This window comes from Pteronotus mesoamericanus, unplaced genomic scaffold (assembly GCF_021234165.1).
Source record: "Pteronotus mesoamericanus isolate MK-2021 breed Mesoamerican mustached bat unplaced genomic scaffold, CSHL_Meso_final contig_20, whole genome shotgun sequence".
NCBI lineage: Eukaryota > Metazoa > Chordata > Mammalia > Chiroptera > Mormoopidae > Pteronotus > Pteronotus mesoamericanus.
Window position 1 is genome coordinate 35077880 of NW_026555085.1, and position 17979 is coordinate 35095858.

The 17979-nt window shown below is 37.9% G+C and overlaps 1 protein-coding gene and 1 pseudogene across 2 annotated transcripts in view; both read left to right on the plus strand.

Moving 5' to 3' along the window:
* KCNQ5 (potassium voltage-gated channel subfamily Q member 5) overlaps positions 1–17979 on the plus strand; it is a 540177-nt gene that overhangs the window by 488855 nt on the left and 33343 nt on the right. The window lies entirely within an intron of this gene.
* Positions 15872–16607, plus strand: LOC129067533 (proteasome subunit alpha type-6-like; annotated as a pseudogene).

Sequence of the window (17979 nt, forward strand, 5' to 3'; positions counted from 1 at the left end):
CCGGGGGAGGTTCCGTTTCCAGACTCACTACAACATTTGCTGGCAGGCCTCATCGCCTTGCTGTGCCAGCCGCTCTAGAGGGCGCCTGAACAACCTCATGACGTGCAGCTGACAGAGAGAATACGCACTTAAGAGAGAGAGTACCCAAGACAGAAGCTGCAGTCTTTCATAGCCTAACCTCAGAAGTGACATACCATCACTTCCTCCATATGTTAGTGGGCACACAGACCTGGGACACTGCAGAAGGGGATTATACAAAGGGGTGAATACTGGCAGATGAGTGTCATTGGGGGCCACCTTAGTGGCTGGCTACCGCAAATGCTTTTAAATAGGATATGTCTTTCAAGTGGCAGATTTCCACCATTCCCTGTTATCTTTGCTAGAACCCTGAACACCAGCTCCCTGTGCCTTTCAAAAATTTCCTTCAACTGTCTGCCTCTAATGCCATTTGGGTTTATGACTTCTAGTCTAACCACTTTATGTCCAGTATCCTTTGTATTATATATAGTTCATACCCTTAACCTTGATCAATTAGACTAAACTATTATATTCCATTCTTAGTGCAGCCTTTCAAAAGTGGTATTTTAAAAATATTGAGTATTTGATTAGTGTGACCAAATAAAAGAAAATGAGAGCAGGAAACCAGCTGGTCAGTAGCAAAACCAAATTCTTATGACCTCTGTCCCAGCGCTCTGTTTATTACCATGTGTGGCCTGTCTTCAGCTGCTTCAAGAGGTTGAAGAGATGTTCTTGATCACTTCAAAGGGCAGAGCCAGTGCAATATTGATTTGTAGCTCAATATCACCGTAGTATCACAGTCAGAAACCCCACGCCATTGGAAGCAAGTCCACCATGGGAAGCCTTCAAACCAAACTTGGATGGTCAACATTCAGGGATCTCTGCATTCTTAAAGAGATCAAGCCAGACAACCCCTACAAAAGTTCCTTCCAAACTCAACTGTCTGGAACCACTCCTCTGGCTCTTCCTTAACTGTTAACTCTTATCCTCCCTGGAAATTCCAAACTGAAATGTGGAAGAGGGCAAGCAGGGTTGGCTGGGGAATGCCAGGAAGAAGATTTTTGCCCTGGCCCTGGTCTCATCTCTCTTTGACATAGAGAAGAGTGCTTCCCGTTGCTTGTTACTGCTCAGGAGTCCTCTTTCCCTTCCCTTTCCACTGTCAGCTGCAGCCCCTTAATTTTCTGTGAAAGCTGTCATGTGCCCCACCTATTATTATGAGGTATATATGTCTGCTCCAGAATGGAGGGTTCACTGAATTTGGATAAGCCTTCCACCAGCAGGTTTCAAGTCAAGTCAACAAGTATTTGGGGGCTGCTTTCAGGGCTAGCCTTTTCCTGGGCACTAAAGGGGCACAGTGAGTCACCATGATGACTGCCATGTCAAAGAACTTGCCATTTGTCTGTAAGTTTTACCCCCAGTCCCATCCTAGTTACAGTCTTGATTGAAACTTGGGGGACCCAAAGGCATCTTCCTCACTCTTCAGACTTCACACTTTTCAGAAATAACCTGTAGGTGACCTCTGAAATTGGCACAAAATAAGCACAAAGTTACCCATTACACAAATCACAGAATTTAGGCCATGTTTAAGAGAAGCACTCTGTAGCTGCATGGTGCTTTTTCATTTGTATATCTCAAATTATTTCCTTCAAAGGCACACTTAGTTGTCTGCTTCACAAAGAGAAACCAATATGACACAATTTTAAAATTACATTTAATCGCTTTCATGGTGTGCTCTACTTGGTAAAGAAGATAAAAATAAAATAAAAAAATAAAGTTAGAGAAAGGCCAGGATCCTTTTTCTGAAATGGATGGCTGACACAGGAAAAAGACACATTGCCCAAGCATTGCTTTCTCCCATCTGCAGCATGAAACTCACTTACATTACCCCAAATTCCTTTTATTTTATTTTCAATGTCTAATTTTTCCCAGCATTTCCTCTCTTGCTATCTTTTTCTTCTGTTGCCATGTACAATGCATAACAACAGTTCCTGGATTCCAAAAATATAGGAAACCTCAGAAGAATATTATCTGGGGAAAATTAATCTCTGTACCTCTAGTTACAAAGATTCATTTGCACATGAAATCCTTAACTCCCAGTGGTGAGAAATTTGCATTTTTCACTAATCTAATGCAAGAGCAATTGCTGTACCACATCATTCTGTTGCAGTCGGTGACTAATCTTTCCCAAAATTGACTTGAACCTGTTTTTCCATGATTTTACTTTGGTTGAAAAATGTCATGACCTCATGTCTTCTTTTATTTGTATCAGTTATCTGTTGTGGCAAAACTATCTCCTCCTCCTCCCATATTCAATGGCTTAAAACAGCAGGTACTTATTTAGCACACAGTTCTGTTGGGCAGTACTGCTGGTCTTGGCTAGACTCACTCATACATCTGTCATGGGCTTCTGGGTTGCCTGGGGACTGACTGGCCTAAGGAGGCCTCAGCTGGGCTGACTCTTCTCTGCTCCGCGTGGTCTTTCAGCCCAGCAGGATGAGCTGACTCACATGGTGGTAGTGGGTTCCTAAAAGGAATTGCTCAGTTGGGCTGAATCTGCAAGACCTAGCGAGGCTTAGGCTTAAACACTTATGGGGTTATATCCACCACATCCTGCTGGTCAAAGCAAATGACAAGGACAGTCCAAATGAAGAGCAGAGAAACAGGCTCTACCTCTTAAGGTGAGGAGCTGCACATTGCAGTCCACCACCCCAGTTGTTTGTAGCTTATTTGTTTTCATTCTTTGCAATATCCTATTGGTTCTATGAACCAATGTGTTAGTGTCTGGTTTCACTTTTTATTCCTCCCTGTAATTTCCTTCACTTCTAGAGTCTAAGAAGGAAAGGGGGGAAAATAACATTGTTAGCACCTAATATATGTCAGGCACTGATTATGCATTTTTCTATTGGTTCATTCAATACCTATATAGCCTCTTTGCAAATAAGAAAGTTGAGAGTCGAAAATGTAAATATTTTTTTCATGTAGCTCATTCCAAATGCTGGAGCTGGGGTTTGAAATTGCATTTAGATATAATTCCAAAGCTCTTTAGGTTCTACCATCCTCCTCAGCATGTTCTCTTTCATACATGTCACCTCACTAATGAATGAATGAATGAATGAAATTTGGCATAATCAGCTATAAGTTTAGTGTTAGTCAAATGAGTTATCTTCTTTTTTCAATTAATATGGCAAATCTGCTCAAGGCATGCATCTTTGTCATTATATATACACTACAAATATTCTCTCTCTATCCCTTCAAGTGTCAGTTAAGGTAATGCACCAGCAATTCTCATTATTTTTTTTGAAAGCAACAAAACATTGCCATCTCCGGCCAGCTTAGTCCAAATGGTTTACACATTGGAATTTCCTGGCAATATTACTGCTAGGCTAATAAGAATTGAAAGCTGAGGGGAAAAAAAATTATCAGATTTATTTCAAATTCCCCAAAAGATTTGATTAATGAATGAGGCAGATTCTATAGTTTGACAGACATTGAAAACCATGACTGCTTTGACTGAGGTCAGATGTCTCTGAATATGATTCAAAGAAGACAGACCTCATCCCTTTGGAGATAAGATTAAATAAGTTATTTTTAAGTCACTTTGTTGTTGATTCAGAATGTTTCTCACTGAAGTGAAGTACTGCCTGCCTCGGTCTAGAATGGCAAGAGCAATCCCTCGGTATCTTCTAATGTGACCAATTTGGTTATTTTGCTGTGCAAGGAGGGTGTCTCAGACATTGCTGTCAGGTGTGGGCCAGTGACTGTTCCAATTATCTGCATGTGGTTGGCCTTTGCCTTGCTATAATCACTTAGCTTTGCTAGGATTACCCGAACATTCGTTCTAATAAAGACAGTCCTGCTAGGCTATGAATTTACCTTGCATTGATTACAAATACTGAGATAATTTACTAGTGGAACTAACTGCAAATGCCCACAAAAGTCAATTTGTGTTTTCACAAAGCTGGGAGTTTTACGTCTTTTTTTTTTTCCTATTGAAAAGATTCTGTGCCTTGAAAATAGTGAGTTCTCAAGGAATTTTTTATGAAAATTGAATTAATTCAACATAGTGGTGAGAAACCCTGTCTTGAAATAAAATGGAACTTGTTTCAAATTCTCATCCCCTCAGTAGGTTGGGTGAGATGAGGCAAGTGACTTAACTTCATTGCGCTATTTCTCTCTCTCTATCTTTAAAGCAGCAGGACTAATACCTACCTAATAAGGCTGTGTGTAAAATAATGAAAGATAGGGTGTGTAAAATCACTGTACAATGTCCAGCATAATATCTATTATTGAGAATAGATGCTCAATAACTTGAATGTATTGCTATAATTTTTTAATTTCATTAATGCTGATTTTCATGAGTAAAAGTGCTAGGCTTGATTAATTTGCATATTTTCACCCTCCCTTCTTCCAGTACCAGATGGCAGCTCCTCGCTATGGCAAATGGAAGTTTAAAAGTTATGTTCATACAAACTTTATCCCTCTATTCCTTAGACTGAATTTTAGGAGTCCTCCTTTGAATAATTTATATAATTACAAAAAAATAAAGTTACTTTTGTTATACCTCATGCTATTATTATCAGTGATCATTCCCTTTAATAAAGATGACATAAATAATTCGTTTGTTCTAGAGGAGACAGCACAATGTGTGGCACATAATAGTTGGTTAGAAAATATTTACTATGAATGAATGAATGAGGAATAGCTAGTGAATAAATAAATTATTTATTGTTTAGCTATCAATAGGGTCAATTCATCATAAATCTTATTGATAATAATTGCTCTCGGATTGAGAAAAGCCCACACACAAATAAGATGTATCGCTGAAGCACAGAGTGTGATACTATAAAGTGTTTATTGTTGTTCTGACCAAAATGGAGGCATAGGTAGACACACTTTGCCTCCTTGTACAACCAAAAGAAGGACAACAACAAATTTTTAAAATAAATAAATAAATAACCAGAACTGCCAGGAAATTGAACTTTATGGAAGTCCGACAACCAAGGAGTTAAAGAAGAAACATTCATCCAGACTGGTAGGAGGCGTGGAGAAGGGCAACCAGGACAGAGAGGACATACCACAAGGCAGTGGCTGGCAGACTGGGCAGTCCCACATTTGCATGTGGATAAACTAGAAGAAACAGCTGGGGAGCGAGACAGGCTACAAAATCCAGGTTTCCAGTGTGAAGGAAAAAAAACCTCTGGAGGTGAAAACCTGTGAGGGTTATAGCAGGAGAAACTCCAAGCCTCACAGGAGCGTCTATTGGAGAGATCATGAGGTTCGAAAACATACACAAACCCACCCACCTGGGAATCAGCACCAGAAGGGCCAAATTTGCTTATGGGTAGCAGGGAAAGTGACTCAAAGCCAAGCAAGCAGATTTGTTGCCTCTCAGACACCCCCACCCCACCCCACACACACACAGACAGCATCACAACTCAGTAACCTGGGTTGCCCTGCCCTGGTGAATACCTAAGGCTCTGCCCCTCCTGACATAACAGGTGTGCTGAGACTAAGAAAAATGGCCCAAATTAAAAACCAGATCAAAGCTCCAAAAACAGAACTAATCAATGAAGACACAGCCAACCTATCAGATGCACAGTTCAAAACACTGGTAATTAGGATACTCACAGGAATGGTTGAGTATGGTTGCAAAATGGAGGGAAAAGTGAAGGCTACACAAAGAGAAATAAAGAAAAATATACAGGAAACCAATGGTAAAGGGGAAGAAACCAGGACTCAAATCAATGATTTGGAGCAGAAGGAAGAGATAAACATTCACCTAGAACAGAATGAAGAAACATGAATTCAGAAAAATGAGGAGAGGCTTAGGAACATCTGGGACAATTTTAAATGTTCCAACATCTGGATCATAATGGTGCCAGAAGGAGAGGAGGAAGAGCAAGAAATTGAAAACTTATTTGAACAAATAATGAAGGAAAACTTCCCCAATCTGGCCAAGAAAATAGACTTCCAGAAGATCCAGGAAGCTCAGAGAGTCCCAAAGAAATTGGACCCAAGGGAGCACACACCAAGACACATCATAACTACATTACCCAAGATTAAAGATAAGGAAAGAATCTTAAAAGCAGCAAGAGAAGAGGAGTTACCTACAAAGGAGTTCCCTTAAGACTATCAGCTGATTTCTCAAAAGATGCCTTACAGACAAGAAGGAGCTGGAAAGAAGTATTCAAAGTCATGAAAGACAAGGACCTACACCCAAGATGACTCTATCCAGGAGAGCTATCATTTAGAATGGAAGGGCAGGTAAAGTGCTTCCCAGATAAAGTCAAGTTAAAGGAGTTCATCATCACCAAGCCCTTATTATATGAAATGTTAAAGGGACTTATCTAAGAAAAAGAAGATCAAAAACTATGAACAGCAAAATGACAACAAACTCACAACTATCAACAACTGAACCAAAAAATAAAAACCTAAGCAAACAACTAGAACAGGAACAGAATCATAGAAACGGAGATCAGAGGAAAAGGGGAGAGGGAAGAATGGGAGGAAAGGTACAGGGAACAAGCAGCATAAATAATAGGTACAAAATAGGCAGGGGGAGGTTAAGAAGAATATAGGAAATGGAGAAGCCAAAGAATTTATATGTACAACCCATGGACCCGAACTAAGGTGGGGGTGGGAGGGGTGCTGAGGGGAGGAGCAGTGCAGGGAGGAGAGGAATAAAGGGGAGAAAAAAAATGAGACAACTGTAATAGCATAATCAATAAAACATATATTTTAAAAAAGTATTTGTTGCTGAATCGCGAATGCTAAGGTATTTAATAATAGTGACCTTTTGGGTGATTTCTTAAAAAGGTAATGAAACTCCTGCATTGTTTTACAGTTGCAATAATTTTAAAAGACTACATGAAAACATACTTTCAGTGTTTCTATTTGAATAAAGATAGTCAATATGGTAATATATGAAATTAAAAAGAAGGAAGAAAAAAGGTCTTTAATTTTTTTCTGTTTAACTTATGGGCAGTTATTAAGCCATTATTATGGTGTGATCAGCAATTTTAGCACTATAGATGATATTAATTATTTCTGAAAACTCTCTAGTGCTTCATATCATCACTCAAAACAGAAAGATTCCTTCCATGAAATTTTTCCGGCATTTCTGCAACCAGTAAGTAAGTTTTTCTGACAATCCTTAATAAAGAATCTTAAGGGGCAGAGAGCAGTGAGTGAAGGTGGAAGAGGGTATGGGGTTATCAATGGTAATGAAAATAATACAATAAAATATTAATCAATTTAAATAAGAATCTTAGAGAAATTCATAGGATAATTAATATAATTTAAGATGTTGATAATGCATAAATTACCTATTCAAACCATGTAAGTTAGATCTTTGATCTTAAAAAGAAAATGCGGAAGTGCCTTATTAGTAAGTTTCCTCATTAGTATGCATTAGTATTTCTAACTAGCAAACCTAAGAACAAACACAATAAAAATCAATTTGCCAAATCAACAGAGCAATGGTTAATGTATTTGGTAAACATGGTTAGATTGCTATTTTGACTGAACCCCACATTAAGGAAGTCTCCTGTGGTTAGCAGGCCTGTTAGTTGCTTAGTACCTGTCTTGGTTATCAGATCGACTGTCATGCTACTGCAGTGCTTGTGTTCAAGTAACCATTATTTTACTTAATAATGACCCCAAAGCTCAGGAGGAATGATACTGACATTTTGGATACACCAAAGAGAAACCATGAGGTGTACGTGTGTATGGGGGAAAACATAGTGTATTTGGTTTTGGTACTACCCAAGGTTTCAGGCATCTACTGGGTGTCTTGAGATGTATCTCCCTCATATGAGAGGGACTACTGTTCCTTTAGACTCTAAGTTAAATGGGTTGCAGTGTGCACTTCTGTGTACCGTCTGGTAGAGGAGCATGTGAAAGGGAACAATAAGAAACCTCAGGACAAAAAAAAAAAAGAGAGAGAGATTTTATCCTTCATGTCAAAGAGCAGTGGGTGATTTTTTTTTTTAAACATCTGAGGTATAATTGATAATGAGATAGGATAGATTGAAGAGAAGTAAAAATGAGGAAAGTGCACCAGGTACAAAAGACTGTATCTAGGGTGCCTTTCAATCTATAGTAGAATGCCATAAAATTAAATTAATGAGTTGTGATTAGCTTTTTTTTTAATGAAATGAAGCAAGTGAGGTAGAAAGTTGTCAGATGAGATGGGAAGGTGTGGGGTTAGATGGGGTTAGGACAGAACAAGAAGGAGAATGTGTCACAAATAATAAAAACCAGTATTATTTCAAGAGCCTTTTAGGTTTTTTCCAAAGAATTTTTATTTTACCAAAGTAATATATATGCCTAGTTTTTAAAGTCAAATAATGAAAAATAACACAAAATGAATCATAGGCTTAACTGTAAAATATAAAGCTATAAGCCTTTTTTTTAAAACATAAGAGAAGATCATTAAGATATAGAACTAAGGAAAGAGTTCTTAGACTTGGCCCCCAAACGATGATCCATAAAAGGAAAATTGATAAAGTGGACTTCATCAAAATTAAAACACTTTCACTCTGCAAAATACTGTTAAGAAGATGAAAGACAAGCTGCAGGATGAAAGAAAATACTTGTAAACCACAGACCCAACAAAAGACGAGTATCTAGGATACATAAAGAACTCTCAAAACTCAACAGTGAAAAAAAGAATTGAATGAGAAAACAAATTAGAAAATGGGCAAAAGACTGAACAGACATTTCACCAAAGAACATACAGAGATAGCAAATAAGCTCATGAAAAGATGTTAATCATTAGACATTAGGGAAACAGCAATTAAAACTATAGGAGCTACCACTAAGGCCTATCAGAATGACTAAAATAAAAGAGTAGCAACACAAAATGCTGAGGAGAAGTTAGGGAACCTGGGTCACTCCTATGTCGCTGCTGGGAATGCAGAACAGGGCAGTCATTCTGCAACAGAGTGTACTTGTTTCTTATGCAACTAAACATGCAGTCACTATATTACCCAGCAATTGTATTCTTGGGCATTTATCCCAGAGAAATAAAAATCTGTGCTCATATAAAACCTGTACATGAATGTTTATAACAGCTTTATTCATTATAACCAAAAACTGGAACAACCCAGATGGCCTTCAACAGACTGTGGAATACTATTCAGAAATAAAGGTGAACAAACTATTAATATGCATGACAACTTGGATGAATCTTGAAAGAACTATGCTGAGTTAAAAAAAAAAAGCCAATCCCAAAGGTTACATATTATGGGATTTTATTTATGTAACATTCTTGAAATGACAAAACTATAGAAATGGAAATCAGATTAGTGGCTGCCAAGAGTCACGGCTGTGAGATGGAAGGGAGGACATGTGGTTCAAAAAGGGCAAGATGAGGACTCCCTGCGGTGATGGAAATGTGCCACAACTTGACTGTATCGAAGTTAATGTGCTGGTTGTGATATTGTACTGGAGCTTCACAAGATAGTATAATTGGGGGAAACTGAGCAAAGGGTACATGGGATCTGTATTATTTCCTATAACTCCATGTGAATGTACATTTACAAATTTAAATTTATGATTACCAGTTACAAAATTGAAAGTTTAAAATAATAAAATAGATTGAAAGTCAAATAATATAAGCCCTTTATAACAGAATATGAGGGCTCCCTGCCTCAACACTCGCATTCTACCACCAGACCTCTTTCCAGAAGCAACAAGTTCTATTTTTTGTCTGTTTCTTCTGATATTTACAATTTCCCATATTTTTTCAATAGTGTCATGTGTATAGTTAACTTCTGAGTAATCACCTTGAACATGTTTAATTCCAATTCTACTAAGTGAAGCTTTAGCTTTTTTTCACTCTTTCTTTTCTGCAGACGCCCCCATCCTTCTAATCTAGATTTTGCTTTTGATAAGTCAAAATTCAGTTTCTGCATTATGCATATGTGTTATATTGTACTATGATTCTTTTTTTTTTCTTTCGCTTTTCCCGTAGTAGATAAATGCCCTGCCTGTTGCTATTGTTGTCACCTCCATAATTCTTCCCACATTTTTCAAAATTATCTCACTAAAATTTTCCACAAAGTTGATTGCATTGGGTAACCGATCAGTTTATTGTGATTGCTCTTGGAGAAACCATGCTGAAAACCTCCATCCTCCGTTTGGGTAAGATGATTGCCCTCTAAGCCTGCTGCACAGCCATTATCTTTTTAATTTCTTTCTTTTTTCTCCTAGACTGAATTCCCAGTTCAAGAGGTCTCATGTTCTTGTCTTGCTTGATTTATCCTTATTTCAGAAAATAAAACACCAATATGTTTTAGACCAAAAAACGGTATGATGACAGAGGTGTGACAGTAACAGCTGTCAGTGTGCCTAACCCCTGGTCCACACCAGGCCTACCCGGACCAGTTACCTCCTTCCCGGTGCCCTGTGGTTACACGGGCTTTTCTTTCACCTCATCTAGTTCCTGTTATGTCTCCTGTGCCTGGGTCTTCCTCTGTCTTGGTTTACTTTCCCATTTTGATGAGGTACATCATCCAGTACACTGACAAAGAATGCAAGGAAAGCAAAATTTTTTTGAGACCTTACATGTCTGAAAATGGCCTTTTTCCATTCTCATGCTACTTGATAGTTTGGCTTGGTATGGAATTTAGGCTGGAAATAATGTCCCTTCAAAATTTTGAAAACATTGCACCCTGTGGGCTTCTTTTCAGTATTGTTGTTAAGTCCACAGCCATTCTGATTTTTGTGTATGAGCAGTGGGAGTGTTTGTTATCTTTATTTTTTTTATTTTTTTCTGTACACATTTTTTTAGATTTTATTTATTTCTTTTTAGAGAGAGGGGAAGAGAGGGAGAAAGAGAGGGAGAGAAACATCAATATGTGGTCGCCTCTCATGTGCCCCTTACTGGGGACCTGGCATGTGCCCTGACTAGGAATCGAACCAATGACCCTTTGCTTCACAGGCCAGTGCTCAATCCACTGAGCCACATCAGCCAGGGCTATTTGTTATCTTTAGAAGCTTATAGAACTCACATTTTTGTCCCCAGTGCTTTGAATTTTCAGGATATGTCTTAGTATGGGTATATTTTGTCCACAATAGTGGATATTCAAAGGGCCTTTTCAAACTGGTAATTTATGACTTCCTATTCTGGAATATTTTGTTGCTTTTTTTCTTTTTAAATAATCTCCTCCCTTCTTTTTCTCTGTCGTCCCAATTGGAAATCCATTATTTGGCAATTGGACTTATGGAATGGTCCTCTGATTTTTCTATCTTTTCTCTCCTATTTTCCACTCTATTATAAACTTTTAGCTCTACATCCTAGGAGTTTTCACCAACTTTATCAACCAAATAATGGATCTCTAACAGAGATTTTTACTTCTGCTACCCTTTCTAAGGTTTTTTTTTATTGTTGTTGCTGTTTACTAAGTGTCCCTCTGTTTTAGCTTCCTGTTTATTTCATAGATATAGCATCCTGCCTTATCTCTGTGAAGATATTAATGACAGTAACTTGAAATTTTCTCTTCCTTCATTTCTGTTTCCTTCTAGTTCATTTTGATCTCTGTCTTTGTATGGGAACTTTTCCTCAGATATTTAGTTAAACTTGGATATCTCCTCATAGTGAAGTGTGAAAGATAGAAGGGTGACTGGCATTTCCGAGCATGTGGTTGGAGGCAATCAACTTTGATCTTCAACATAGGCTGATCTGGGTCACCATTTCTTGGAAAATTTGTAGTGTCAGTATGTTTAGCTCTTTCTTCTTGGACTACTCAGTTTCCACAGAAAGTTCTTATCCAAACTCCTAGCTGGGGGGTAAAGGTCCCGCTGCCATAGTGACAGAATGCCTGTAGGTTCTCGATGTTCATGGTATACAGTCACTTGATACCCCAACTTTTGGTATGATACCCATCCTCAACTGTGCCTGATGACCCTTATTTCAAAGACTTCCAGTCAGTCCCATACTGGACAAGAGAGTCATATGCCCAAGGTTAGGGGCAATGCCCAAGGGTCGGGGCAATTCCTGCACACAACCTTCCTTTCTTGTTATTTCCAGAGGTCCTGCCAATTCCTGAGGCTTTTGAGTTTTCTGAAGTGTAAATTTTGTTGTTTCTCAGCTTTTCTCACTATTGGCATAGGATTTTTCTCTCTGGTGTCAGCTAGTCAGTTAGGTAACTTGTCCATCTGCTTTCTTACTTCCAAAATTATGCTGCCATTGCCTCCTCTCCTATTCTATCCTTTTATGAGTTTATGTCTTTTTAAAAAGTTTCTCATCACTATAGTTTAGTGAGTTTTTCAGAGGATCAAAAATAGATGTCTGTGTTCAATCTACCATCTTAACCCAGAAGGGAATTTCTTTTGTGTGTGTGTGTGTGTGTGTGTGTGTGTGTGTGTGTGTGTGTACACGCATGCACGTGAATGCTGGATCACAATACTAAGTGCATTTCTTACTGTGGATGGAAATCAAAAAATTTGAAAATTGCTGCTAGGCCATGCCAACAACAAAGTAGTCAAATCCATATAAGACTAATTGAAGGATGTATAAGGGGACTAAATAGTAATCAAAAAATACAATAAAGATTAAGTTTTTTAAAAAAGACCAAAACAAGACTAATTATATCTTCTCTTTACTGTGAGAGTCTTTTATGTAACTGAGGGAATTTTAAAGGTGTTAGGGGGGCATTTTTTTAAAGAATATGGTATTTCACGGAAAACTCCAGATCTAACTGTTTTTAGGAAAAGAGAGTAAGCTTCACTTCCTCTGATAGTGTATTCGAATGTGCCTCTTTATTTATATTATGGGTACTAAGGAATATTTTTTCTGGTTCCCAAATTTTCTGTTCCATGTTAGGAAAATCATAACACCAAAAAGTAAAATAAATAGCAACCACAATGAAGTTATGCAATCTCTATCAATCTGTAATCTTCAATTGTGCTAATATTTTCTATATAAATTGTACCTACTTTGGTAAAAATGCACAGGAAAATTCAATTACCTGTTCAAAATGTTAAAATTATCTCTTCAACTTGAATATTGGTTTAAAAACTCTAAAGAGGATATTTTATTGTGAAACCAATATATATTGCAAATATAAATACTTAAGACTTTTTTTCGATAAAAACAATTTTTTCCAAATAGTATAGCATTTTAATGCTACGGCCTAGAAATTTAATGGGACTGTGTTCACTGGTGCATCAAAAACTTTTTTACAATGTTATCTTTTATTTCTATGGGAATTCAATGAGGTTATTTCCTAGTTTTAATATGAATTCATTTTTGACCTGTTACATTAAATCTCCTAAGATTTAGAATTGAACAGTGATCACATGACTGAAATTTCACAGTTTGTCCCTACAGTACTAGCAATATAAGGTACTAGGATAAAGGTGACATTTGGAAAAACACATGGGTGTGAATATTCATATGTGACAAGTGACGTTATACTATATATCACTGTAATATATTTACATTTCTATTAATGTTACACTGCTTCTGAAGAGAAAAATACATCTAGGTTCCCTTTTCTGTTATACTAATATGGATGATATAGATAATTATAAATTTATAGACCCAAGAATTTGAAGTGAACCTGCAGGTTGCATTTCAACCTAAAAATAAAATTCCAGGGTATGATTTTATTCAACAAATATTTCCTGAATTCTACTACAGGAGTTATTCATTTTCTCACTTGAAACTCATTTTGCCTCTTAAATATTTTCATGGGGCACTGGTGATGGGGACGGGATTCTATTTTTAAGTCCTATAAAAACTAAACACTATGAGGAAAGTTGAAATATTTTTCACAGTAGAATCTTGAAATATATACCTAGTCATGAAAAAAAAATCACCAAAAAATAAATAAATCAAAATAAATAGAAGAGAATACTATAAGCCCAAAATCTAGGTTAGATAGTGAATTATAGTTTGTATAATCCTGATTGGTCCCCTCAGTAAATATTAGCACACAGTTCTAGGCTCTTGAAACACATCAGAGAATGAGATCCTGGTCTTTGTAGAGCTGACATTCCAATAGGGAATATAAATAATGAACACAAACAAGTAGATTCTTTAGCATATTAGAAAGTGACCAGCGGTATAAAAAAAAGAAAAGAAAAGGAGAGCAGGGAATGAAGAGTCAGAATGGTGGGGCGGGGAGCGGGGTGCGGGGAAGTAACCTTAAACAGGGCGGTCCAGGTGGTTCCCCTGGGAATCTGATATGGGGAACAGAGACCTTAAGCAGCTAATGAGCCTGGAGATTGTCTGGGGGGAACATTCCCCAAAGGGAGCCCTGCAGAGAGAGAAGTCTGTCTCCAAGGAGCAGCTAGGAGGCCTGGGGACTGAGAAGGGGACCTGCACAGAAAAGAGCAAGAGGGAGACCGATGGGAAATGAGGTCAGACAGGAAGTGGGGAAGGGGCAACATACAGACGTGCAGGCCTTGTAAGGACTTGGGCTTTTACTCTAGAAGAAAGTGGGTGCCATTGGAGAATTGTGAACAGAGAGGCATGATCTCAATTTTAAAAGGATTGCTCTGCCCTTAATAGCCCTTTATCTTGGGCAGGCCATTTAACATTGCTGAGCTGTAGTTTCTTACCTGTAAAATGAGCATAATATTTCTAATCTGATAGTACTATATTTTAAATTACAGTTCACATTTGTAATCTACAAAATATACAAGGATTGAATAAGTACAGCTGTCATTAATAAAAAAAAAAAAAAAAAAAAAAAGGAACCCGTTCCTCCATGCCACAAAGTGCTCATGGCAGAGGCCCTGAATTCAGCCATCTCTAAAGACAAAGTTGAGAAACAGGGGCCACGATGGCCTCTCAGCTGACAATTTCACTGGAGACATTTGTCCCTCAACTTCCGGGAGATGATTCACCAAGTGAACGAGAACACAGTGAAAAACTGTCTGCCCAACCACAGAACTCATGTAATTTCAAAATCCTATATCCAGACATTACTGAAGTCACAAGAACTGCTGTCATGGTACCCAGGGGAAATGTTTTTATCATTCATGAAGCAAAGGAGCATTAAGTGCCTTCTTCACACTGCACAGTGTTCTAGGGGCAGACGGCACAGAAGTGAGAACACAGAGAGTAGGAAGATACATGGATAAGAAGACATGGTCCCTGTCCTCACAGAGATTTTTGTCTGCAAGGAAAGGGACTTGTAAACAATCAACTATAATAGTATGTAATAAGAACCAGAAGAGATATGTGTCCACAATACAGGAAGACAGGGCTGGGTCGGTGTCAGGAATCAGGCTGAGTTTCAAGGAGGCGATAGACTCTTGAAGGGCTTGCATTGCAGAGCTGAATCTGAAGCCCAAAACTCTCTGTCATGCTGCCCTCCACACCCCTCGTCCTCTTTGCTTTGGATAACTCAAAATAAAAGTAATTGCTAAAGTACAAAATAAATTTTTTGTTTTCAAAATGGCACAAAAGTTATATGCATGCTAAAATTTAAATGGTTTGTTCTAAATATTCTGATGGTCTCCCCATTTTTGGTGCACCTTGATTTTGTGGAACCGTATGCATATTATAATCTGTTCACTGCAAATTCAGCACCTAGAGAGTGCCAGTCAGAAATACAGAAAGGAGAGAATAGATGGAGGTATGCAGACAGTACCCCTTGGGAGAGTACCCAAAGGTAATTAATGATGCTCAAACAGCCACCTCAAGCAACTGTTGTTGACCACTGTAGCTGGAAGGCAATACTAAGATGAGCCTGAATGTGAGCTTCTGAGCTATCAAAATAAAGTTCCCTCATGTTGCCATCAGACATGTTCCACTTTCGATCTGTGTTGACTTTCACATTAAACATCAGCCAAGACGGGGCCCAGATACTGTTCTTGAAGTAGTGGGTGCACCAACATGCACCATGGTTCCAGCGCTGGTTTGGACCACCACATTACCATTTTTTCACCTGAAGCACAAATTGAATATGCTTTTAAGGCTGTTAACCAGGGTGGCCTTACATCAGTAGCTGTCAGAGAGAAAGACTGTGCAATAGTTGTCACAAAGAAGAAAGTGCCTGACGAATTACTGGATTCCAGCACAGTGACTCACTTATTCGAGATAACCGAAAACACTGACCGTGTGATGATGGCAATGACAGCGGACAGCAGATCCCAGGCACAGAGGGCACACTGTGAGGCAGCTAATTGGAAACGCAATTATGACTTTGAGCTTCCTGTGGATTTGCTGTGTAAAAGAATTGCTGATATTCCTCAGGTCTACACACAATGCTGAAATGAGACCTCTCAGTTGTTGCATGATTGTAATTGGTGTAGATGAAGAATAAGGCCCTCAGGCGTACAAGTGTGATACAACTATGGGTTTAAAACCACTGCAGCAGGAGTAAAACAAATGAGTCAACCAGCTTTCTTGAAAAAAAAAGTGAAGAGATTTGATTGAATGTTTGAACAGACCTACTGTTCAAATTACCTGCAATTACATGCCTGTCTACTGCTCTCTAGCAATTGATTTCAAACCTTCAGAAACAGAAGTTGGAGTAGTTACAGTTGAAAATCCTAAATTCGGAATTCTTACAGAAGCAGGGATTGATGCTCACCTTGTTGCTCTAGCAGACAGAGACTCAACAGTGTAGCTAGTTTACCAAATCCATGACGCCACTTGCCTGTGTCTTTGGTAACAACAGACCAACATTAGGGGGGCCCCTGGATTGAACAGGGAACCTCTCCCGCTCCTCCTGCCACTGAAGTGGTTAGGACTCTATAAAAATAAAAGCAGTGCTTTTGGAAAAAAACAAAACCAAAACATCAGTTGACACAGAAAAGGCACTGGAAGAAAATCTGCCAAAATTTAGAAGGATTTGCCTGAGAGTGTTAGAACTACGTGAATATTTTTCCTGTCTTTATGATTTCATTTAAAATTCAAATGTTCAAAGTTTTTACAGAGAGCAAATATTCCAATTATAACAGGAGAAAAACAAAGTTAAAATTAAAACTATTTGGAAAGAAAGAAGTCTAGAACAAATAATATGTCATTTTCAGTATTTTTCTGGGCTTCCTATGAGTGCCTTGAGGGCCCCATTTGCAGCAACGAGCACAGAGCAGGGAAAAAACGGCCTGAGCCAAGGACGTAGCAAAATGAAGTTGCGCTGCTGTGCCAGGGCCACAGCAGTTATTCTGAACTCTACCTGGATTAAAGGACTCGCCTTCGAACTAGCATATGACTAAACTGGAACTTCTAAATTTAGGATGATATTTGAAGTGTTGAGAAATGATAGTGGGGAAAGGTAATTGAAATAACAACCAGCCACAAAAGGAAGGAACCCTGGGAAAATAAATTGTAATTCATAACAGGATATAATTAATTAGTTACCACCATCATTAATAGTGGCCATTTTAATGTGTGTTCCCCATAGGATAATGGAATAGAATCATTACATGCTTTATTTAAAATCCTAAAATAAATTTGTTGTTAACTTCTAGCACTCACACTTTTACTAGAAGAAACATATTACAACAATGGTTGCCTTTAAGTTCTGGAACTCAGGAAGATTTTTTTTTTCTTTAATAGTTTTTCTATTTTTGAAATCATCTTGGAAAGCATTTATTTTTGTGAGGGAAAAGCATGATTAAATTTCTTAAGGAATTAAGAGAAATAGAAATCATTTATAATCTCACACCCTACTGCAGCTAATTTCACTTTTAAATATTCTCTTTTAGCTGGTTTTGTTTCCATATGTCATTGTACATAGTTATAATTAACATGAGTATCTAGTTTCATAGTTTAATTTTATTTGACATTTTAAAATATTTTCATATTATATACTATTCATAATTATCTTTTGGTAGCTGTGTAGAGCATCATGGTGGTCAAATACTAGAATTTACAGTTTTCTACTTTGGGATATCGAAATTTATATAATTTCTTCTCTACAATAAGCAATAATGTGATAAATATTATATTATCACTAGCAATGTAAAAATGTACCAGATTCACCTCAAATTTGT